The 25,863-nt window shown below is 43.0% G+C and overlaps 1 long non-coding RNA gene across 4 annotated transcripts; it reads left to right on the top strand.

Annotated features, from left to right (window-relative positions):
* Positions 1-13,923: 13,923 nt before the first annotated feature.
* Positions 13,924-24,464, top strand: LOC142697956 (uncharacterized). Of its 4 annotated transcripts, XR_012865625.1 has the most exons (8): positions 13,924-16,214; positions 16,281-16,493; positions 17,991-18,127; positions 18,796-18,918; positions 19,778-20,210; positions 20,520-21,177; positions 21,841-21,914; positions 23,121-24,464. It is a non-coding gene; the product is annotated as an uncharacterized LOC142697956 (long non-coding RNA). The 4 variants fall into 4 exon arrangements; XR_012865624.1 differs by having other exon boundaries at positions 13,925-16,493; positions 23,121-24,463; XR_012865626.1 differs by having other exon boundaries at positions 13,926-16,493; positions 19,828-20,210; positions 23,121-24,463.
* Positions 24,465-25,863: the final 1,399 nt, after the last annotated feature.

Below are 25,863 nucleotides of genomic sequence, written 5' to 3'. Positions count from 1 at the left end.
TAATATTTCTAAAACATTTTTAGATGATAACGGAGACAGTATTGAACATAACAGCAAAACCCAGTGGTAGTAGTCACCATTGTCTGGGCAAGGTCTAAGGAGGCAGAGAGTGGGTAGTGGACTGGTTATTTCCTAACATTTATGTGGGGATCCCCTTTTAATAGTGTTTGGATTGGATATTGTATATTCTCTACCTGCCATCTATATACATGTGATTTAGGACATACAACAAATTAACCTCACCTTTATTTTTATTTTTGTCAGGTCCGACATAGAAGATTAGGGCTGGATCTTGTGTATTTGTGGTTTCAAGTGTGTGGTCAGATGAAACCGTCTCACGTCACCGTCCACGATGGTCCTCTCTATACTCCAGAGTTCTGGTTCTTCTCCCTCTTGGAGATGGTGAAGCTTTTCCAGGTAATTGTTATAGATAAACTCTAAGAAAAGAAACACATATCCACATTATAAACCCCATGATTGTAGAGATGAATAATAATGTTATTACGAGGTCTGGTATACAAGGAGATAATGAGGTGACATCTACTGACCGGCATATTCTGATAGTAGCTGAATACATTCACCAGAATGAGGACCAACGTCGACCACTCTATGATCTTTGCTGTCATTTCACTGATCTGTGAAAAAATATCAAAATTAATATAGAAAAAATTGCGCTAAACAAGAACTTTTCTCCCCGGCCGAGGTTTTCCTGCATTCATGTTTATTGCATGGAGTCATGTGACTGACGGTGATGCCAAAACAGACCTGACCCATTGTCATGTGACACCATATCCATTACATTGCGGATGTCACGATCACCATGGTGCAGAGAACGAGCACAAAGATTATGACTCCAATTGTTTTCCTATAGAACGGCTTCTAGGGGTGCAAATAAAATCTATCCAATGATCCAGAATTTTTGATAATCTCATTAATGCAGAATTAAAGGAATTTTATATCCACTGGTTTGTTTCAGCGGCTCAGCAGGTCAATAACTTGATATTATGTATGAAATCTACTGTACATACTTTTACACATTGATCTCCAGCAGTTGGGTGTATACTGATACCCTACTTCCAATGTCTGGTCATTTATTATATAGGAAAATAACGTTTATTAAGTGTCTTATAGGATTTACTACACTTTTATGTAAGATAAATGTTAATATAATACATATATGACAATGACAGTACCGCTGCTTTCTATTCAGTATCTTCCTGCAAGAAGCTGAACAATGTTACCAGATGACGCTGTGTTACACCAGCATGTCGCCATCTGACGGCAGAGATCAGAAAATGAAGGGAAATTATCACCTCAGGATCGGACGTTTTCTAAATGTGAACCTAAAGACAAGGACGGTTGGATTCCATTCAAATATTATTTAAGAAAGGATACATGGAACTATTAAGGTCACGGTCATTATGCAGGACGCCAGTCTGAAATGGCTGATGACTCTTCGGCTTTCGGGCACTTTGTAGAGGACTATGGACTGCCAAAGGTTGTAAAGGCTGCCAAACCCGAATGCAATGCAAGCATTAATCCGGTGAGTTATTGGATAATAGTAGGTCTAGAAAACAAGGAGACAGAGGTTAGAGCAAATCTTATGGATCTAATCACTAATTTACCCTTAACTTCCCAATAAATTCTTAATAACGTGTTTTGATATAATAACCCTGGGAATATAATGGATATAGAGGGGGGTCTCCTGCTTGGGATTCCTCTCTATCAGGAGGTGATGTCTACTGACCTGCATATTCTGATAGTAGCTCAATACATTCACCAGAATGAGGACCAACGTCGACCACTCAATGATCTTTGCTGTCATTTCACTGATCTGTGAAAAAATATCAAAATTAATATAGAAAAAATTGCGCTAAACAAGAACATGTCTCCCCAGTCGAGGTTTTCCTGCATTCATGTTTATTGCATGGAGTCATGTGACTGACGGCGATGCCAAAACAGACCTGATCCATTGTCATGTGACACCATATCCATTACATTGCGGACGTCACGATCACCATGGTGCAGAGAACGAGCACAAAGATTATGACTCCAATTGTTTTCCTATAGAACGGCTTCTAGGGATGCAAATAAAATCTATCCAATGATCCAGAATTTTTGATAATCTCATTAATGCAGAATTAAAGGAATTTTATATCCACTGGTTTGTTTCAGCGGCTCAGCAGGTCAATAACTTGATATTATGTATGAAATCTACTGTACATACTTTTACACATTGATCTCCAGCAGTTGGGTGTTTACTGATACCCTACTTCCAATGTCTGGTCATTTATTATATAGGAAAATAACGTTTATTAAGTGCCTTATAGGATTTACTACACTTTTATGTAAGATAGATGTTAATATAATACATATATGACAATGACAGTACCGCTGCTTTCTATTGAGTATCTTCCTGCAAGAAGCTGAACAATGTTACCAGATGACGCTGTGTTACACCAGCATGTCGCCATCTGACGGCAGAGATCAGAAAATGAAGGGAAATGATCACCTCAGGATCGGACGTTTTAACTTCTGCGGCAGCGTGCAGTAACACCTAGTAGTTGCACATGTGGCTCATGTGTTTGGTTCCAAGGGGGATCGATGTGATGTTGGTCACGCTTCTGCCTTGTCCGTCTTTTCTGTTTCAGGTTCGGCAAAGGAGTCGTCGAGAAGAGGGAGGAAACGTAGATCTGGAGGTGGGCGCAGGCACGGTCGGCGCAAGCATCGCCATGGCAGGGTTGGTCGTTCTCAGAGGCGGAGATCGCCCTTGTCATCTTCTAAGCGACAACCCTCCTCTTCTTGCTGTTTATAAACGGTTCTTGTAGTTCTCTCTCCCTGATGTAAGATTATATTTGGGAGTAAGGTTGGAGGTGGTGGATGTCTTAACACTTGGTCGCCATTTCTAGATCTTCTACAGTTTGGGATGTGATATCTGCTTGGCTGTGGCACGCCATTCCACCTCATTGTATAAAACTGGAAGACGGAGAAAGTAAACTTGTAACTATATGTACAATTCTTCTAATATTTCTAAAACATTTTTAGATGATAACGGAGACAGTATTGAACATAACAGCAAAACCCAGTGGTAGTAGTCACCATTGTCTGGGCAAGGTCTAAGGAGGCAGAGAGTGGGTAGTGAACTGGTTATTTCCTAACATTTATGTGGGGATCCCCTTTTAATAGTGTTTGGATTGGATATTGTATATTCTCTACCTGCCATCTATATACATGTGATTTAGGACATACAACAAATTAACCTCACCTTTATTTTTATTTTTGTCAGGTCCGACATAGAAGATTAGGGCTGGATCTTGTGTATTTGTGGTTTCAAGTGTGTGGTCAGATGAAACCGTCTCACGTCACCGTCCACGATGGTCCTCTCTATACTCCAGAGTTCTGGTTCTTCTCCCTCTTGGAGATGGTGAAGCTTTTCCAGGTAATTGTTATAGATAAACTCTAAGAAAAGAAACACATATCCACATTATAAACCCCATGATTGTAGAGATGAATAATAATGTTATTACGAGGTCTGGTATACAAGGAGATAATGAGGTGACATCTACTGACCGGCATATTCTGATAGTAGCTGAATACATTCACCAGAATGAGGACCAACGTCGACCACTCTATGATCTTTGCTGTCATTTCACTGATCTGTGAAAAAATATCAAAATTAATATAGAAAAAATTTCGCTAAACAAGAACTTTTCTCCCCGGCCGAGGTTTTCCTGCATTCATGTTTATTGCATGGAGTCATGTGACTGACGGTGATGCCAAAACAGACCTGACCCATTGTCATGTGACACCATATCCATTACATTGCGGATGTCACGATCACCATGGTGCAGAGAACGAGCACAAAGATTATGACTCCAATTGTTTTCCTATAGAACGGCTTCTAGGGGTGCAAATAAAATCTATCCAATGATCCAGAATTTTTGATAATCTCATTAATGCAGAATTAAAGGAATTTTATATCCACTGGTTTGTTTCAGCGGCTCAGCAGGTCAATAACTTGATATTATGTATGAAATCTACTGTACATACTTTTACACATTGATCTCCAGCAGTTGGGTGTATACTGATACCCTACTTCCAATGTCTGGTCATTTATTATATAGGAAAATAACGTTTATTAAGTGTCTTATAGGATTTACTACACTTTTATGTAAGATAAATGTTAATATAATACATATATGACAATGACAGTACCGCTGCTTTCTATTCAGTATCTTCCTGCAAGAAGCTGAACAATGTTACCAGATGACGCTGTGTTACACCAGCATGTCGCCATCTGACGGCAGAGATCAGAAAATGAAGGGAAATTATCACCTCAGGATCGGACGTTTTCTAAATGTGAACCTAAAGACAAGGACGGTTGGATTCCATTCAAATATTATTTAAGAAAGGATACATGGAACTATTAAGGTCACGGTCATTATGCAGGACGCCAGTCTGAAATGGCTGATGACTCTTCGGCTTTCGGGCACTTTGTAGAGGACTATGGACTGCCAAAGGTTGTAAAGGCTGCCAAACCCGAATGCAATGCAAGCATTAATCCGGTGAGTTATTGGATAATAGTAGGTCTAGAAAACAAGGAGACAGAGGTTAGAGCAAATCTTATGGATCTAATCACTAATTTACCCTTAACTTCCCAATAAATTCTTAATAACGTGTTTTGATATAATAACCCTGGGAATATAATGGATATAGAGGGGGGTCTCCTGCTTGGGATTCCTCTCTATCAGGAGGTGATGTCTACTGACCTGCATATTCTGATAGTAGCTCAATACATTCACCAGAATGAGGACCAACGTCGACCACTCAATGATCTTTGCTGTCATTTCACTGATCTGTGAAAAAATATCAAAATTAATATAGAAAAAATTGCGCTAAACAAGAACATGTCTCCCCAGTCGAGGTTTTCCTGCATTCATGTTTATTGCATGGAGTCATGTGACTGACGGCGATGCCAAAACAGACCTGATCCATTGTCATGTGACACCATATCCATTACATTGCGGACGTCACGATCACCATGGTGCAGAGAACGAGCACAAAGATTATGACTCCAATTGTTTTCCTATAGAACGGCTTCTAGGGATGCAAATAAAATCTATCCAATGATCCAGAATTTTTGATAATCTCATTAATGCAGAATTAAAGGAATTTTATATCCACTGGTTTGTTTCAGCGGCTCAGCAGGTCAATAACTTGATATTATGTATGAAATCTACTGTACATACTTTTACACATTGATCTCCAGCAGTTGGGTGTTTACTGATACCCTACTTCCAATGTCTGGTCATTTATTATATAGGAAAATAACGTTTATTAAGTGCCTTATAGGATTTACTACACTTTTATGTAAGATAGATGTTAATATAATACATATATGACAATGACAGTACCGCTGCTTTCTATTGAGTATCTTCCTGCAAGAAGCTGAACAATGTTACCAGATGACGCTGTGTTACACCAGCATGTCGCCATCTGACGGCAGAGATCAGAAAATGAAGGGAAATTATCACCTCAGGATCGGACGTTTTCTAAATGTGAACCTAAAGACAAGGACGGTTGGATTCCATTCAAATATTATTTAAGAAAGGATACATGGAACTATTAAGGTCACGGTCATTATGCAGGACGCCAGTCTGAAATGGCTGATGACTCTTCGGCTTTCGGGCACTTTGTAGAGGACTATGGACTGCCAAAGGTTGTAAAGGCTGCCAAACCCGAATGCAATGCAAGCATTAATCCGGTGAGTTATTGGATAATAGTAGGTCTAGAAAACAAGGAGACAGAGGTTAGAGCAAATCTTATGGATCTAATCACTAATTTACCCTTAACTTCCCAATAAATTCTTAATAACGTGTTTTGATATAATAACCCTGGGAATATAATGGATATAGAGGGGGGTCTCCTGCTTGGGATTCCTCTCTATCAGGAGGTGATGTCTACTGACCTGCATATTCTGATAGTAGCTCAATACATTCACCAGAATGAGGACCAACGTCGACCACTCAATGATCTTTGCTGTCATTTCACTGATCTGTGAAAAAATATCAAAATTAATATAGAAAAAATTGCGCTAAACAAGAACATGTCTCCCCAGTCGAGGTTTTCCTGCATTCATGTTTATTGCATGGAGTCATGTGACTGACGGCGATGCCAAAACAGACCTGATCCATTGTCATGTGACACCATATCCATTACATTGCGGACGTCACGATCACCATGGTGCAGAGAACGAGCACAAAGATTATGACTCCAATTGTTTTCCTATAGAACGGCTTCTAGGGATGCAAATAAAATCTATCCAATGATCCAGAATTTTTGATAATCTCATTAATGCAGAATTAAAGGAATTTTATATCCACTGGTTTGTTTCAGCGGCTCAGCAGGTCAATAACTTGATATTATGTATGAAATCTACTGTACATACTTTTACACATTGATCTCCAGCAGTTGGGTGTTTACTGATACCCTACTTCCAATGTCTGGTCATTTATTATATAGGAAAATAACGTTTATTAAGTGCCTTATAGGATTTACTACACTTTTATGTAAGATAGATGTTAATATAATACATATATGACAATGACAGTACCGCTGCTTTCTATTGAGTATCTTCCTGCAAGAAGCTGAACAATGTTACCAGATGACGCTGTGTTACACCAGCATGTCGCCATCTGACGGCAGAGATCAGAAAATGAAGGGAAATGATCACCTCAGGATCGGACGTTTTAACTTCTGCGGCAGCGTGCAGTAACACCTAGTAGTTGCACATGTGGCTCATGTGTTTGGTTCCAAGGGGGATCGATGTGATGTTGGTCACGCTTCTGCCTTGTCCGTCTTTTCTGTTTCAGGTTCGGCAAAGGAGTCGTCGAGAAGAGGGAGGAAACGTAGATCTGGAGGTGGGCGCAGGCACGGTCGGCGCAAGCATCGCCATGGCAGGGTTGGTCGTTCTCAGAGGCGGAGATCGCCCTTGTCATCTTCTAAGCGACAACCCTCCTCTTCTTGCTGTTTATAAACGGTTCTTGTAGTTCTCTCTCCCTGATGTAAGATTATATTTGGGAGTAAGGTTGGAGGTGGTGGATGTCTTAACACTTGGTCGCCATTTCTAGATCTTCTACAGTTTGGGATGTGATATCTGCTTGGCTGTGGCACGCCATTCCACCTCATTGTATAAAACTGGAAGACGGAGAAAGTAAACTTGTAACTATATGTACAATTCTTCTAATATTTCTAAAACATTTTTAGATGATAATGGAGACAGTATTGAACATAACAGCAAAACCCAGTGGTAGTAGTCACCATTGTCTGGGCAAGGTCTAAGGAGGCAGAGAGTGGGTAGTGGACTGGTTATTTCCTAACATTTATGTGGGGATCCCCTTTTAATAGTGTTTGGATTGGATATTGTATATTCTCTACCTGCCATCTATATACATGTGATTTAGGACATACAACAAATTAACCTCACCTTTATTTTTATTTTTGTCAGGTCCGACATAGAAGATTAGGGCTGGATCTTGTGTATTTGTGGTTTCAAGTGTGTGGTCAGATGACACCATCTCACGTCACCGTCCACGATGGTCCTCTCTATACTCCAGAGTTCTGGTTCTTCTCCCTCTTGGAGATGGTGAAGCTTTTCCAGGTAATTGTTATAGATAAACTCTAAGAAAAGAAACACATATCCACATTATAAACCCCATGATTGTAGAGATGAATAATAATGTTATTACGAGGTCTGGTATACAAGGAGATAATGAGGTGACATCTACTGACCGGCATATTCTGATAGTAGCTGAATACATTCACCAGAATGAGGACCAACGTCGACCACTCTATGATCTTTGCTGTCATTTCACTGATCTGTGAAAAAATATCAAAATTAATATAGAAAAAATTGCGCTAAACAAGAACTTTTCTCCCCGGCCGAGGTTTTCCTGCATTCATGTTTATTGCATGGAGTCATGTGACTGACGGTGATGCCAAAACAGACCTGACCCATTGTCATGTGACACCATATCCATTACATTGCGGATGTCACGATCACCATGGTGCAGAGAACGAGCACAAAGATTATGACTCCAATTGTTTTCCTATAGAACGGCTTCTAGGGGTGCAAATAAAATCTATCCAATGATCCAGAATTATTGATAATCTCATTAATGCAGAATTAAAGGAATTTTATATCCACTGGTTTGTTTCAGCGGCTCAGCAGGTCAATAACTTGATATTATGTATGAAATCTACTGTACATACTTTTACACATTGATCTCCAGCAGTTGGGTGTATAGTGATACCCTACTTCCAATGTCTGGTCATTTATTATATAGGAAAATAACGTTTATTAAGTGTCTTATAGGATTTACTACACTTTTATGTAAGATAAATGTTAATATAATACATATATGACAATGACAGTACCGCTGCTTTCTATTCAGTATCTTCCTGCAAGAAGCTGAACAATGTTACCAGATGACGCTGTGTTACACCAGCATGTCGCCATCTGACGGCAGAGATCAGAAAATGAAGGGAAATTATCACCTCAGGATCGGACGTTTTCTAAATGTGAACCTAAAGACAAGGACGGTTGGATTCCATTCAAATATTATTTAAGAAAGGATACATGGAACTATTAAGGTCACGGTCATTATGCAGGACGCCAGTCTGAAATGGCTGATGACTCTTCGGCTTTCGGGCACTTTGTAGAGGACTATGGCCTGCCAAAGGTTGTAAAGGCTGCCAAACCCGAATGCAATGCAAGCATTAATCCGGTGAGTTATTGGATAATAGTAGGTCTAGAAAACAAGCAGACAGAGGTTAGAGCAAATCTTATGGATCTAATCACTAATTTACCCTTAACTTCCCAATAAATTCTTAATAACGTGTTTTGATATAATAACCCTGGGAATATAATGGATATAGAGGGGGGTCTCCTGCTTGGGATTCCTCTCTATCAGGAGGTGATGTCTACTGACCTGCATATTCTGATAGTAGCTCAATACATTCACCAGAATGAGGACCAACGTCGACCACTCAATGATCTTTGCTGTCATTTCACTGATCTGTGAAAAAATATCAAAATTAATATAGAAAAAATTGCGCTAAACAAGAACATGTCTCCCCAGTCGAGGTTTTCCTGCATTCATGTTTATTGCATGGAGTCATGTGACTGACGGCGATGCCAAAACAGACCTGATCCATTGTCATGTGACACCATATCCATTACATTGCGGACGTCACGATCACCATGGTGCAGAGAACGAGCACAAAGATTATGACTCCAATTGTTTTCCTATAGAACGGCTTCTAGGGATGCAAATAAAATCTATCCAATGATCCAGAATTTTTGATAATCTCATTAATGCAGAATTAAAGGAATTTTATATCCACTGGTTTGTTTCAGCGGCTCAGCAGGTCAATAACTTGATATTATGTATGAAATCTACTGTACATACTTTTACACATTGATCTCCAGCAGTTGGGTGTTTACTGATACCCTACTTCCAATGTCTGGTCATTTATTATATAGGAAAATAACGTTTATTAAGTGCCTTATAGGATTTACTACACTTTTATGTAAGATAGATGTTAATATAATACATATATGACAATGACAGTACCGCTGCTTTCTATTGAGTATCTTCCTGCAAGAAGCTGAACAATGTTACCAGATGACGCTGTGTTACACCAGCATGTCGCCATCTGACGGCAGAGATCAGAAAATGAAGGGAAATGATCACCTCAGGATCGGACGTTTTAACTTCTGCGGCAGCGTGCAGTAACACCTAGTAGTTGCACATGTGACTCATGTGTTTGGTTCCAAGGGGGATCGATGTGATGTTGGTCACGCTTCCGCCTTGTCCGTCTTTTCTGTTTCAGGTTCGGCAAAGGAGTCGTCGAGAAGAGGGAGGAAACGTAGATCTGGAGGTGGGCGCAGGCACGGTCGGCGCAAGCATCGCCATGGCAGGGTTGGTCGTTCTCAGAGGCGGAGATCGCCCTTGTCATCTTCTAAGCGACAACCCTCCTCTTCTTGCTGTTTATAAACGGTTCTTGTAGTTCTCTCTCCCTGATGTAAGATTATATTTGGGAGTAAGGTTGGAGGTGGTGGATGTCTTAACACTTGGTCGCCATTTCTAGATCTTCTACAGTTTGGGATGTGATATCTGCTTGGCTGTGGCACGCCATTCCACCTCATTGTATAAAACTGGAAGACGGAGAAAGTAAACTTGTAACTATATGTACAATTCTTCTAATATTTCTAAAACATTTTTAGATGATAATGGAGACAGTATTGAACATAACAGCAAAACCCAGTGGTAGTAGTCACCATTGTCTGGGCAAGGTCTAAGGAGGCAGAGAGTGGGTAGTGGACTGGTTATTTCCTAACATTTATGTGGGGATCCCCTTTTAATAGTGTTTGGATTGGATATTGTATATTCTCTACCTGCCATCTATATACATGTGATTTAGGACATACAACAAATTAACCTCACCTTTATTTTTATTTTTGTCAGGTCCGACATAGAAGATTAGGGCTGGATCTTGTGTATTTGTGGTTTCAAGTGTGTGGTCAGATGACACCATCTCACGTCACCGTCCACGATGGTCCTCTCTATACTCCAGAGTTCTGGTTCTTCTCCCTCTTGGAGATGGTGAAGCTTTTCCAGGTAATTGTTATAGATAAACTCTAAGAAAAGAAACACATATCCACATTATAAACCCCATGATTGTAGAGATGAATAATAATGTTATTATGAGGTCTGGTATACAAGGAGATAATGAGGTGACATCTACTGACCGGCATATTCTGATAGTAGCTGAATACATTCACCAGAATGAGGACCAACGTCGACCACTCTATGATCTTTGCTGTCATTTCACTGATCTGTGAAAAAATATCAAAATTAATATAGAAAAAATTGCGCTAAACAAGAACTTTTCTCCCCGGCCGAGGTTTTCCTGCATTCATGTTTATTGCATGGAGTCATGTGACTGACGGTGATGCCAAAACAGACCTGACCCATTGTCATGTGACACCATATCCATTACATTGCGGATGTCACGATCACCATGGTGCAGAGAACGAGCACAAAGATTATGACTCCAATTGTTTTCCTATAGAACGGCTTCTAGGGGTGCAAATAAAATCTATCCAATGATCCAGAATTTTTGATAATCTCATTAATGCAGAATTAAAGGAATTTTATATCCACTGGTTTGTTTCAGCGGCTCAGCAGGTCAATAACTTGATATTATGTATGAAATCTACTGTACATACTTTTACACATTGATCTCCAGCAGTTGGGTGTATAGTGATACCCTACTTCCAATGTCTGGTCATTTATTATATAGGAAAATAACGTTTATTAAGTGTCTTATAGGATTTACTACACTTTTATGTAAGATAAATGTTAATATAATACATATATGACAATGACAGTACCGCTGCTTTCTATTCAGTATCTTCCTGCAAGAAGCTGAACAATGTTACCAGATGACGCTGTGTTACACCAGCATGTCGCCATCTGACGGCAGAGATCAGAAAATGAAGGGAAATTATCACCTCAGGATCGGACGTTTTCTAAATGTGAACCTAAAGACAAGGACGGTTGGATTCCATTCAAATATTATTTAAGAAAGGATACATGGAACTATTAAGGTCACGGTCATTATGCAGGACGCCAGTCTGAAATGGCTGATGACTCTTCGGCTTTCGGGCACTTTGTAGAGGACTATGGCCTGCCAAAGGTTGTAAAGGCTGCCAAACCCGAATGCAATGCAAGCATTAATCCGGTGAGTTATTGGATAATAGTAGGTCTAGAAAACAAGCAGACAGAGGTTAGAGCAAATCTTATGGATCTAATCACTAATTTACCCTTAACTTCCCAATAAATTCTTAATAACGTGTTTTGATATAATAACCCTGGGAATATAATGGATATAGAGGGGGGTCTCCTGCTTGGGATTCCTCTCTATCAGGAGGTGATGTCTACTGACCTGCATATTCTGATAGTAGCTCAATACATTCACCAGAATGAGGACCAACGTCGACCACTCAATGATCTTTGCTGTCATTTCACTGATCTGTGAAAAAATATCAAAATTAATATAGAAAAAATTGCGCTAAACAAGAACATGTCTCCCCAGTCGAGGTTTTCCTGCATTCATGTTTATTGCATGGAGTCATGTGACTGACGGCGATGCCAAAACAGACCTGATCCATTGTCATGTGACACCATATCCATTACATTGCGGACGTCACGATCACCATGGTGCAGAGAACGAGCACAAAGATTATGACTCCAATTGTTTTCCTATAGAACGGCTTCTAGGGATGCAAATAAAATCTATCCAATGATCCAGAATTTTTGATAATCTCATTAATGCAGAATTAAAGGAATTTTATATCCACTGGTTTGTTTCAGCGGCTCAGCAGGTCAATAACTTGATATTATGTATGAAATCTACTGTACATACTTTTACACATTGATCTCCAGCAGTTGGGTGTTTACTGATACCCTACTTCCAATGTCTGGTCATTTATTATATAGGAAAATAACGTTTATTAAGTGCCTTATAGGATTTACTACACTTTTATGTAAGATAGATGTTAATATAATACATATATGACAATGACAGTACCGCTGCTTTCTATTGAGTATCTTCCTGCAAGAAGCTGAACAATGTTACCAGATGACGCTGTGTTACACCAGCATGTCGCCATCTGACGGCAGAGATCAGAAAATGAAGGGAAATGATCACCTCAGGATCGGACGTTTTCTAAATGTGAACCTAAAGACAAGGACGGTTGGATTCCATTCAAATATTATTTAAGAAAGGATACAGAAAACGACTAAGGTCACGGCCATTATGCAGGACGCCAGTCTGAAATGGCTGATGACTCTTCGGCTTTCGGGCACTTTGTAGAGGACTATGGACTGCCAAAGGATGTAAAGGCTGCCAAACCCGAATGCAATGAAAGCGCAAATCCGGTGAGTCATTGGATAACAGTAGGTCTAGAAAACAAGCAGGCAGAAGTTAGAGCAAATCTTATGGAACTAATCACTAATTTACCCTTAACTTCCCAATAAATCCTTAATAACGTGTTTTGATATTATAACCCCAGAGACATAATGGATATAGAGGGGGGTCTCCTGCTTGGGATTCTTCTCTATCATGAGGTGACGTCTACTGACCTGCATATTCTGATAGTAGCTCAATACATTCACCAGAGTGAGGACCAACGTCGACCACTCTATGATCTGTGCTGTCATTTCACTGATCTGTGAAAAAATATCAAAATGAATACATTAAAAATTGCGCAAAGCAAGAACTTTCCGCCCGGGCCGAGGTTTGGCTGCATTCATGTTTATTGCATGGAGTCATGTGACTGACAGCGATGCAAAAAAAAACCTGACTCATTGTCATGTGACTCCTCACCCATTACATTGCGGACGTCACGAGCACCATGGTGCAAAAAATGAGCACAAAGATTATGGGTCCAATTGTTTTCCTATAGAACTGCTACTAGGGGTGGAAATAAAATCCATCTAATGGTCCAGAATTTTTGATAATTGCATTAATGCTGGATTAAAGAAATTTTACATCCACTGGTTTGTATCAGCGGCTCAGCATGTTAATAACTTGATATTATGTATGAGATCTACTGTACATACCTTTACACATTGATCTCCAGTGCACAGGTGGGTGTATACTGATACCCTACCTTCCAATGGCTGGTAATTTATTATATAGGAAAATAAAGTTTATTATGTTTAGTAAGTGTCTTAGAGGAGCTACTACATATTTATGTAAGATAAATGTTAATATAATACATATATCACAATGACAGTACCGCTGCTTTCTATTCAGCATCTTCCTGCAAGAAGCTGAACAATGTTACCAGATGGTGCTGTGTTACACCAGCATGTCGCCATCTGACGGCAGAGATCAGAAAATGAAGGGAAACGATCTCCTCAGGATCTGATGTTGTCTACATGTGAACCTAAAGACAAGGATGCTTGGATTCCATTCAATTATTATTTAAGAAATAATACATAAAACTACCAAGGTCGCGGCCATTATGCAGGACGCCAGTCTGAAATGGCTGATGACTTTTCGGCTTTCAGGCACTTTGTAAAGAAGTATGGACTGCCAAAGGTTGTAAAGGCTGCCAAAACTGAATGCAATGAAAGAGCAAATCCGGTGAGTCATTGGATAACAGTAGGTCTAGAAAACAAGCAGACAGAGGTTTCAGCAAGTCTTATGGAACTAATCACTAATTTACCCTCAGAACTTCCCAATAAATCCTAAATAACGTGTTCTGATATAATAACCCCGGAGACATAATGGATATAGAGGGGGGTCTCCTGCTTGGGATTCCTTTCTATCAGACAGAGCAGAATGCCGCTAGCAGAAAATGGCGTCTGTTCTAGGGGGACTTAGGACACACATCTTTGATGGCGCTGAACCGCATAGGGAGAGCGCCAGGGACTGCAGAGAAGAGGAGTACGTGGTTACATAAGTGAAAAAATGCCCAGGGGCGTGATTGGGCCAAGGTGCTAAAGGAGGAAAGGGATATAGGGTAGAGTTCAAGGGCAGAGGCCCCTCTTTAACTTCTGCGGCAGCGTGCAGTAACACCTAGTAGTTGCACTCCGTGTGGTGAGGAGATTTTTTCTTTTCTTTCCTTCTGTCTCTTTCCTTTTCTTTCCAGCATGGCTGATGAGCTCTTACAGCAAGTGGCCCAGCGGGTGTCAGTCAAAGGCACCACCTGGCTGGAGGACCTGTTGAGACAGAAAGATGGTGAAGCTGTTGCAACGGCCCATGGACCTGCGGCTGGAGAGACCAGAGGTAGGCCGCAGCGAATTACCTGCCCTCCCTTTTGATTAAGCCCAAGTCCCCTTCCCAGGGCTGCCCGCTCAGCAGGGGAGGCACACAGGTTGGGCCTGGCCTATCTCACCTTCTACATCCTCTGGGGAGGTGGTACATCCTACCTCACTCAGTGTGTCCAGCATCCCTCCCCATGCTGCACGCCTCCCCCTTCTCACCCGGGCAACGGCCAGAGTGTAGTGCCGCCGGTTGTTTTCAGCCTGGCGGCGCATGGCGCTTCTGCTACCAGCCCGCCGTGCTCCAATGGGGGAGGGTCGGCTCCGGAGGACATGCCGCAGGGGCGCTGCAGTGAGGGCACTCCATGGCTCAGCCCCTATCAGAGGACAAGATATGGGGAGGAAGAAGACCGGAATCAGCCAGGGCTGCAGATTGATCAACAACCGTATCCTTTATTGAGTGTACCGTCCAGTTCTGGAATGCAACAGAGGAGTCCGAGCAGGGATGTGGCTCTTGTGTTTGGTTCCAAGGGGGATCGATGTGATGTTGGTCACTCTTCTGCCTTGTACGTCTTTTCTGTTTCAGGTTCGGCAAAGGAGTCGTCGAGAAGAGGGAGGAAATGTAGATCTGGAGGTGGGAGCAGGCACGGTCGGCGCAAACATCGCCATGGCAGGGTTGGTCGTTCTCAGAGGCGGAGATCGCCCTCGTCATCTTCTAAGCGACAACCCTCCTCTTCTTGCTGTTTATAAACGGTTCTTGTAGTTCTCTCTCCCTGATGTAAGATTATATTTGGGAGTAAGGTTGGAGGTGGTGGATGTCTTAACACTTGGTCGCCATCTCTAGATCTTCTTCAGTTTGGGATGTGATATCTGTTTGGCTGTGGCACGCCATTCCACCTCATTGTATAAAACTGGAAGACGGAGAAAGTAAACTTGTAACTATATGTACAATTCTTCTAATATTTCTAAAACATTTTTAGATGATAATGGAGACAGTAGTGAACATAACAGCAAAACCCAGTGGTAGTAGTCATCATTGTCTGGGCAAGGTCTAAGGAGGCAGAGAGTGGGTAGTGGACTGGTTATTTCCTAACATTTATGTGGGGATCCCCTTTTAATAGTGTTTGGATTGGATATTGGATATTCTCTACCTGCCATCTATATACATGTGATTTAGGACATACAACACATTAACCTCACCTTTATTTTTATTTTTGTTAGGTCCGACATGGAAGATTAGGGCTGGATCTTGTGTATTTGTGGTTTCGAGTGTGTGGTCAGATGAAACCGTCTCACGTCACCGTCCACGATTGTCCTCTTTATACTCCAGAGTTCTGGTTCTTCTCCCTCTTGGAGATGGTGAAGCTTTTTCAGGTAATTGTTATAGATAAACTCTAAGAAAAGAAACACATATCCACATTATAAACCTCATGATTGCAGGCACGGCCGGCGCAATCATCACCATGGCAGAGGTGGACGTTCCCGGAGGCGGAGATCGCCCTCGTAATCTGCTGAGCGACAACCTTCCTCTTCTTCCTCGGGTCGTCCCGGGTTTGCGCCTCGGCTTGGCGACCAAGCGGGGAGCCGTCCTTGGTTCCGGCGCCGCCAGCGGTGAGGATGCGGCTTCGGGAGTGGTGGGGACCCCTATCCTCGGTGAGTCATCATGTGTGGACGCATGGCTTTCAAAATCTTTAATGTCTGGAAATTACTTAGTGTAGTTATTAAAGGCTATGGTGGCCAGTTTGGATAAAAGTGAAGGTGCTCCTGTGCTTTCTGTTCCTGCAGGGGAGGTTAAGCCCTCCTCTGTGAGGCAAGCTAACTTAGCCTGCTTGACGTTTAGGGATTCCCTGTTTTATGGTATGGCTCCTCTCGGCACTCATCTACCTGCTGAGACTAAGGAAAAAATGTAGAAAAATTAGTTTGTGGATATTTGATCTTTGATCTCGGTAGAACAGGTGACGGTGGATAAGGAGCGCACTTTTGAAAAAGGTTCTGATAAAAAGGTTAAGGTTGCTAGAATGTTTAATAATTGGCTCCAGGGTTTCGTTATCCTGGCGCACGTAGTCTTCCAGAGCCATCCGGAATATGTGCGGAGCTGTTCGTGTACTTCAACACCATTTTTAGTGCCCACATACTGCACGAAGGTACGGCTTGGTGGTGCTACGACGAAGAATTTCGACGCCGTTTGCCTTTGTCGCCCGAGATTGGTTGGGCTTCAAGTGCAACGGATATATGGTTGCAATTCATTTTAGCCCAGAGTGGGAAGCAGGTTAGACCCTTTCCCAGTTGGGCCGTGGGTTCCAGAGCAGTTCCAGGGTCAGCGACCACGCCCTACAGGAGCCTGTTGGCTATATAATGAAGGACATTGCAAGTTCTTTGCAACCTGCAAGTTCCATCATGAATGCTCCATCTGTGGGGGCACTCACGTGGCACTTCGATGTTTCTGCAGGGGCAAACAACCAGGTAAAAGGGGCCCCCTCCAACATGGCAGAGAACGCCAGTGAGCGTCCGAGAGATGGGGCCATGGTTTGATCGGTACCACAGGAGGCAGAGGCACTCGCTAATGGTTTTAGTGCACGTTTCTTCATTCCTTTTGAAGCGTCGTCGGTATTGATGTAGGCGGACATCCTCAAATCAGCTAGAGATAACATCGACGTTTTTAGGGAGAAGTTATCAAAAGAAATTACGTTAGGTAGGATTGCTGGCCCCTTTGAGGAGCCTCCATATCCAAACTTGAAGATCTCCCCTCTTGGCTTTGTCCCCAAGAGAGGTAGCGGAAAGTTTAGGATGATACACCATCTATCCTTTCCTCGCGGGGCCTCGGTAAATAATGGGATTTCCAAAGACAAGGCGGCGGTGTCATACACTTCGTTTGATGTAGCGGTGAAAGTAGTTCTGAGTGCAGGTACTCGGGAGTTCTTGGCGAAGTCGATATTGAATCTGGATTTCGTTTACTTCTTGTCCATTCGGTGTGTTTTCATTTATTAGGTTGTCACCTGGATGGGCTGTTTTATGTAGAGTTCGAGGGCAGAGCCGCTCTTTACCTTCTGCTGCAGCGTGAAGTAACACCTCATAGTTGCACTCCGTGTGGTGAGATTTTTTCTTTCCTTTTTTTCTTTCCTTACTTCTGTCTCTTTCCTTTCTTTCCAGCATGCCTGATGAGCTCTTACAGCAAGTGACACGGCGGGTGGCAGTCGAAGTCACCACCTGGCTGGAGGACCTGTTAAGACAAATAGACGGTGAGGCGGCTGTAACAGCCCCAGGACCTGCGGCTGGAGATACCAGAGGTAGGCCGCAGCAAATCACCCGCCCTCCCGTTAGGTTAAGCCCAAGTCTTCTTCCCATGGCTGCCCGCTCTACCCGTCATCGTGGGGAGGCACACAGATCAGGCCCGGCCTGTCTCACCTTCAACATCTACAGGGGAGGTGGTTCCCCCTATCCCTCTTAATGTGTCCAGCATCCCTCCCTATGCTGCGCGCCTCCTCCATACTCACCCGGGAAACTGGCAGAGTGTAGTGCTGCCGGTTGTCAGCCGGGCGGCTTATGGCGCTTCCGCTACCCGCCCACCGTGCTCCGATGGAGGTGGGGTGGCTCCGGAGGACATGTAGCCTACCACTAGGCCTGTGCAGCAGAGATGGGCCGCACAGTTGCAATGAGTGCGGCGTACACTGCTGATCCGGTGACCTGTGACACGCCAACGGCCTCTCTCTCACCCGTTTTCAGTTCATGGCAGTTTTAAAGTCTTGCCTGGAGAAGCTGAGTTTGCCGTCAAGGAATTTTGGGACACACTCTTTTCACATAGGTGCGGCTACAGAGGCCGATTCACTGGGTTTGGGCGAGAGAGAGATAAGGCGTTTAGGTCGTTGGAAGTCTAAACTGTTATAAAGCTTATGTGAGGCCTGACTTACTTTGCTAGTGGTTTATTTATCATTTTTCTCCTTTTATGTTTTGGTAGGTTTTGGATTGTTGGGCATTCTTATGTCCATTGAGCCTACAAGCGCGCTCCTTGGCGCCCCCTTGGTGCTGCTTTAGGCCTCAGGAATTGTGACATGCATTGGAGAGGCATTAGGGGATTACGGTGGGTAAAAGTGTTGAATCAAGGCCTGAAGATCCCCAAAGGCTTCAGCATGGAGCATGATGAACTTATAATGTAGAAACGTCAGACCCAGAGCTGAAAAAGAGAAAATGAGCCAAATAAATCCTGTACCACGTGTAAAACAACCTAATAAAATCTATGAAGCGCGGACCAACCACTAAACCCGAAATAAACCGTCAATAATGGACGGGAACATTTATCTGCATCGTATAATCCGGACAATTATTATCAATTGAAATTAACAACTCTTTATTTCGGGTTTTTTCGAAAAATCTGATTACTGCTGCAGGCTGAGATGGGGGCAGGGTGCGACTGATGCCAAGTCTAAGTCATGTCTGACAGTCTGGTTGCTAGGAATACACAACCTAACAACCACAGTCTTGTCCAGCAATGAGTCCCTAGCAACCAGCCTGCATCTCTCACTGACGTAGTAATCAGATTTTTGTAAAAATAAATGTAGGTTTGACCCCAGAGTAATATAATCAGATATAAGACTTTTTATAATAACCCGCCATCCCCCAGAAGTAAGAGCATATTATAATCACTTCCGTGATTGTTACTTACAGGCAATGGCCATTCCTATGAATCCTATTCTAAACAGGATATTTTCGGGAAATAAATTTCCCATTTCACTGTAAAACAAATAGGAAAACGCTCAATATTAAATAATATGGAAACATTTTCAGAATTGTTTCATCTTAATAATCAGCCGTCTGATAATAATTTATAGGACTGAGGGGATGTGTTTCTCTGTCCTCTTGCGGCCCCCTCTGGGTAATGGAAGCCATTTTGTTAATTAGATATTTCCTCCTTATCCTCAATCCATTGATTTTCATAATAGTGAGAAGTTGCCAATGAATCAGCAAATCGCACTCTTGTGTCAATGCACAGAAAGAAAGACCTGCAGCGAGGGCCCAGCCCCCCATCAGAGGACAGGAGCTAGAGAGGAAGACGACCGGTATCAGCCAGGGCTGCGAACTCCTGATCAACCGTATCCTTTATTGACTGTACCCTCTGGTTTCTGGCCTGCAGCAGAAGGGTCCGAGCAGGGAAGTGGCGCATGTTTTTGGTGCCAAGGGGGATCAATGTGATGTTGATCACTCTTCTGCCTTGTCCCTTTTTTCTATTTCAGGTTCGGCAAAGGAATCATCAAGAAGAGGGAGAAAACGCAGATCTGGAGGTGGGCGCAGGCACGGTCGGCACAAGCATCGCCATGGCAGAGGTGGTCGTTCTCAGAAGCCATTTTGTTAATTAGATATTTCCTCCTTATTTAAGTAATTACCTTATACATTCCCAATCTATAAAATAAGAGTCTTGTAATTCTCCATCTTACCTGATGTACATCAGTGGGGGGGGGGGGGGGCATGGTTGTTGAGAAAAGTCAGTGTGTAGCTACCAGAGAGCCAGGCTACACACCAAAAGGCCAAGAAGATGGGGAAAAATCCAAATCAGTGATTTCCATAATAATGAAAAGTCCCAAATGAATCAGCAAATCGGCCTCTTGTGTCAATTCACAGAAAGAAAGACCGGGCAGCTGCCAGGGGAATATTTATAACCTCTCATCATCTCTCTTGACATCATAGATCAGTGATATCATGATGGCGACTGTGTCGGGAGATGTTGGGGGAAGGAGGGCCAGGCAAAGGAGACGCCGCAGGGTCACTGCAGCGAGGGCGCAGCCCGCTATCAGAGGACAGGAGCTAAAGAGGAAGACGACCGTTATCAGCCAGGGCTGCGAACTCCTGATCAACCGTATCCTTTATTGACTGTACCGTCTGGTTTCTGGCCTGCAGCAGAAGGGTCCGAGCAGAGAAGTGGCGCATGTTTTTGGTGCCAAGGGGGATCAATGTGATGTTGGTCACCCTTCTGCCTTGTCCCTTTTTTCTGTTTCAGGTTCGGCAAAGGAATCGTCGAGAAGAGGGAGGAAACGCAGATCTGTAGGTGGGCGCAGGCACGGTCGGAGCAAGCATCGCCATGGCAGAGGTGGTCGTTCTCGGAGGCGAAGATCGCCCTCATCATCTTCTGAGCGACAACCTTCCTCTTCTTTCTCGCCATCATTATCTGCATCATCCTCCCCGCCGAGGTCGTCGAGCCGTGCTGATGATAGACGGATCCACAGGCAGCAACGTGTCAATGCCCGGCAGGCAGAAAAAGACCTGGTTGGGTCGTCCCGAGTTTGTGCCTCGGCTCGGCCACCAAGCGGGGAGCAGTCCTTGGTTGTGGCGGGGACCCCTACACTCGGTGCGACTGATGCCTAGTCTGAGTCATGTCTCACAGTCTGGTTGCTAGGGAAACACTACCTAACAACAACAGTCTTGTCCAGCAATGAGTCCCTAGCAACCAGCCTGCATCTCTCACTGACGTAGTAATCAGATTTTTGTAAAAATAAATGTAGGTTTGACCCCAGAGTAATATAATCAGATATAAGACTTTTTATAATAACCCGCCATCCCCCAGAAGTAAGAGCATATTATAATCACTTCCGTGATTGTTACTTACAGGCAATGGCCATTCCTATGAATCCTATTCTAAACAGGATATTTTCGGGAAAGAAATTTCCCGTTTCACTGTAAAAGAAAAAGAAAAACGCTCAATGTTAAATAATATAGAAAAATTGTCAGAATTGTTTCATCTTAATAATCAGCAGTCTGATAATAATCTATAGGACTGGGGGGATGCGTTTCTCTGTCCTCTTGCGGCCCCTCTGGGTAATGGAAGCCATTTTGTTAATTAAATATTTCCCCCTTATTTAAGTAATTACCTTATACATTCCCAAACTATAAAATAAGAATCTTGTAATTCTCCATCTTACCTGATGTACATCAGTGGGGGGGCATGGCTGTTGATAACAGTCAGTGTGTAGCTACCAGTGTAATGTTATCTGCATTTCTTTTTACCACTTAGCAAAGACGAACCTACACTCACTGCATGCCACCCACCATCTATGGGTACAGAGCGAAGAATGATGGGCATCCAATGTAAGTCACTGCTTTTAATGTTTAACTTAGTGGACTTTTAATATCTCAAGCACTCCGGCTTCTATTTTGTGGGGGACAGTTTATAATAGGTTGTACTAAGCTTCAAATGCCTAGAAGCATTGCCGTGGGGAACCCTGTGTTAGTTGGGTGGGGGCCCCTATCATAAATAACTGCTCCATACTGCTGGCAGTCTAAGGGTATGTTCACACGGCCTATTTTCAGACTTAATTCGGGCGTTTTATGCCTCGAATTACGCCTGGAAAAACGCCCCTAATACGCCTACAAACATCTGGCCATTGCTTTCAATGGGAATTACGATGTTCTTTTCCCACGAGCCTTTATTTTACGCGTCGGTGTCAAAATACGGCGCGTAAAATGAAGGCTCGTCAAAAGAAGTGCAGGTAATTTCATGGGACGTTTTTGGAGGCGTTTTTTATTGACTCCATTGAAAAACAGCTCCAAAAACGGCCGTAAAAAACGCAGCGAAAAACACGAGTTGTTAAAAAACGTCTGAAAATCAAGAGCTGTTTTCGCCTGAAAACAGCTCCGTATTTTCAGACGTTTTTGGTCAGTACTTGTGAACATAGCCTTAATCTGGCCCTGGGTAGCATTTATGTTGAAGTTGTGGGGTGCTTGAGATGTCACAAAAGAATTTGTAGTTCGTCGGGCATTGAAGGGTTGGAAAAAGGAACATGTCTCGCGTGACATGCGGCGGCCCGTCGTGTCCTTTGCATTACTTACAAAAATGATAGGCATCTTGTTGGAGGTGTGTGTTGAGGATTATGAGCGATGTCTGTTTATGACGGCGTTTATTCTGGCCTTTTTCTGTGCTTTCAGGACTAGCGAGTTGGTTGCCTCAGTCGCTTGGGGGGAGATATATGCCGGTAGCTGCTATCTGGGACTTCATGTCCCGGAGGCCCGCTGAAAAGCAATTTTTAATACATGCCAACTGCCTCTCTCTCACCCGTTTTCAGTTCATGGCAGTTTTCAAGTCTTGCCTGGAGAAGCTGGGTTTGCCGGCAAGTGATTTTGGGACGCACTCTTTTCACATAGGTGCGGCTACAGAGGTCGATTCACTGGGTTTGGGCGAGAGAGAGATAAGGCGTTTAGGTCGTTGGAAGTCTAAACTGTTATAAATCTTATGTGAGGCCTGACTTACTTTGTTAGTAGTTTATTTTTCATTTTCCTCGTTTTATGTTTTTGTAGGTTTTGGATTGTTGGGCATTCTTATGTCCATTGGGACTCCGAGCGCGCTCCTTGGCGCCCCCTTGGTGCTGCTTTGGGCCTCAGGATTTCCGACATGCATTGGAGAGGCATTACGAGATTACGGTGGGTAAAAGTGTTGCCCGAAAATGTAGCCATCACAGCCGTCCCGACGCATGATGACCATCCAATTGCAAGGAGGATCTTTTGAACAAAGGCCTGATGATCCCCAAAGGCTTCAGCATGGAGCATGATGAACTTATAGTGTAGAAACGTCAGGCCCAGAGCTGAAAAAGAGCAAATGAGCCAAATAAATCCTGTACCACGTGTAAAAATGTCAGGTCCGTATTTCACACCGAATAACCACCTCTGTAAATTGAAAGCTGAAGGCATGCCTGGAGAGAAGTACACCACACAAATGTCTGAGGTACAGCTTCAATGTCAGCCAGGAGGCACTGAACTTTATTCAGAACAAAGAAACACACACACACAGAGAAGACACATGCCCCTCCCTATAGATGTGTGACTTGCTTAAATTCTATTCGCTCCCCCAGCTGTAACTTTTCCTATACATTCTTCTGCACACTCCTCTTTGCATTCCAGGGGGCGGTGTCTTCCATAGGTGTGTCCGACATGAACAAAGAACTTGTTATATATATCAGTATATTACACAAAGAACTGAAATGTATATACATATGTGTGAGGATAATATTTTTCAGACAATATACATAGTAATGATCCCTGACAAAAGCACCTAATAACATCTATGAAGCGCGGACCAAGCGCTAAACCCAACAAGAAACCTACAATAATGGACGGGAACATTTATCTGCATCGTCTGATCCGGACAATTATTATCAATTGAAATTAACAAAACTTTATTTATTTTTTTAGAAAATTCTGATTACTACTGCAGGCTGAGATGGGGGTAGGGTGCGACTGATGCCAAGTCTGAAAATTGTCAGAATTGTTTCATCTTAATAATCAGCAGTCAGATAATAATCTATAGGACTGAGGAGATGCGTTTCTCTGTCCTCTTGCGGCCCCTCTGGGTAATGGAAGCCATTTTGTTAATTAGATATTTCCTCCTTATTTAAGTAATTACCTTATACCTTATGGGGGGGGGGCATGATTGTTGATAAGAGTCAGGGTGTAGCTACCAGAGAGCCAGGCCACACACCAAAAGGCCAAGAGGATGGAGAAGAATCCCAATCCATTGATCTCCATAAGGGTATGTTCACACGGCCTATTTACGGACGTAAATCGGGCGTTTTTGCCCCGAATTACGCCCGAAAATAGCGCCTCAATAGCGCTGACAAACATCTGCCCATTGAAAGCAATGGGCAGACGTTTGTCTGTTCACACGAGGCGTATATTTACGCGCCGCTGTCAAATGACGGCGCGTAACTAGACGCCCGCGTCAAAGAAGTGACCTGTCACTTCTTTGGCCGTAATTGGAGCCGTTATTCATTGACTCCAATGAATAGCAGCGCTAATTACGGCCGTAATTGACGCGGCGTTCAAGCGCCTGCACATGCCGGTACGGCTGAAATTACGGGGATGTTTTCAGGCTGAAACATCCCCGTAATTTCAGCCGTTACGGACCCCCGCCGTGTGAACATACCCTAATAGTGAGAAGTCGCCAATGAATCAGCAAATCGCACTCAATTCACAGAAAGTAAGACCGCGCAGCTGTCAGGGAAATATTTATAACCCCTCATCATATCTCTGAGACATCATAGCTCCGTGATGTCATCATGATGTCACAGTAAGGTCAGTTCTGCTCTGGAGCTGCCATGCTTTAGTATCTGCTATGAACTTATATCTGCTATGGGCTTCGCAGACCCCAGAATCCAAGTCATTGATGTATTGACATTTTAGCGTCTTTTTTCACAGAGGTCAATGTAAGGTCATCTGTTATACTGTGCTAATAAAGAGTATTTACCCCCCTCCATTGATTTTTCCATGTTGTTTTGGGTGATGGCATTGTATCACAGGGGATTAAAATTGGTAAAACAAGACTGACCAATGATGGCATCACCCCCATATAACACAACCTCTAACATTTATATGAAATAACTGAGACCCAGACCAAGATGTGGGGGTAAAGTGGGGGTCGGCCACAGCTTTTATTATTATTATGTCCGCTGGTTGGATAAACACATTGCAAGATAAACAGGTCACCCTGGGTGCCAGAACATTGCAGGCGCGATGGGCATGCTCCAGTTGTTTCCGGGTGATTTCACGAACGGTAGAGACAAGATCCTCCTAGAACCGCCGCTGTGACGTCTGGAACAGAACAAAATGATCAAAACAGGATGAACATAAAAACTCTGAAACAATTATCAACAAAATGACATTTAAGGCTATGTTCACACGCAAACTCAAAAACGTCTGAAAATACGGAGCGGTTTTCAGGCGAATAACTCCTGATTTTCAGACTTTTTTTAACAACTCGCGTTTTTCGCGGCGTTCTTTACGGACGTTTTTGGAGCTGTTTTTCAATGGAGTCAATGAAAAACGCCTCCACAAACGTCCCAAGAAATGACCTGCACTTCTTTTGACGAGCCGTCATTTTACGCGCCGTATTGTGACAGCGACGCGTAAAATAAAGGCTCGTGGGAACAGAACATCGTAATTCCCATTGAAAGCAATGGGCAGATGTTTGTAGGCGTATTAGGGGCGTTTTTTAATGCGTAATTCGAGGCTTAAAACTCCCGAATTACGTCTGAAACCACTGCGTGTG

The sequence above is a fragment of the Rhinoderma darwinii genome (genome assembly GCF_050947455.1).
Source record: "Rhinoderma darwinii isolate aRhiDar2 chromosome 10 unlocalized genomic scaffold, aRhiDar2.hap1 SUPER_10_unloc_6, whole genome shotgun sequence".
NCBI classification, from domain to species: domain Eukaryota; kingdom Metazoa; phylum Chordata; class Amphibia; order Anura; family Rhinodermatidae; genus Rhinoderma; species Rhinoderma darwinii.
Note: the sequence above shows the minus strand (reverse complement) of the source record. Positions and strands in the feature narration are given on the sequence as shown.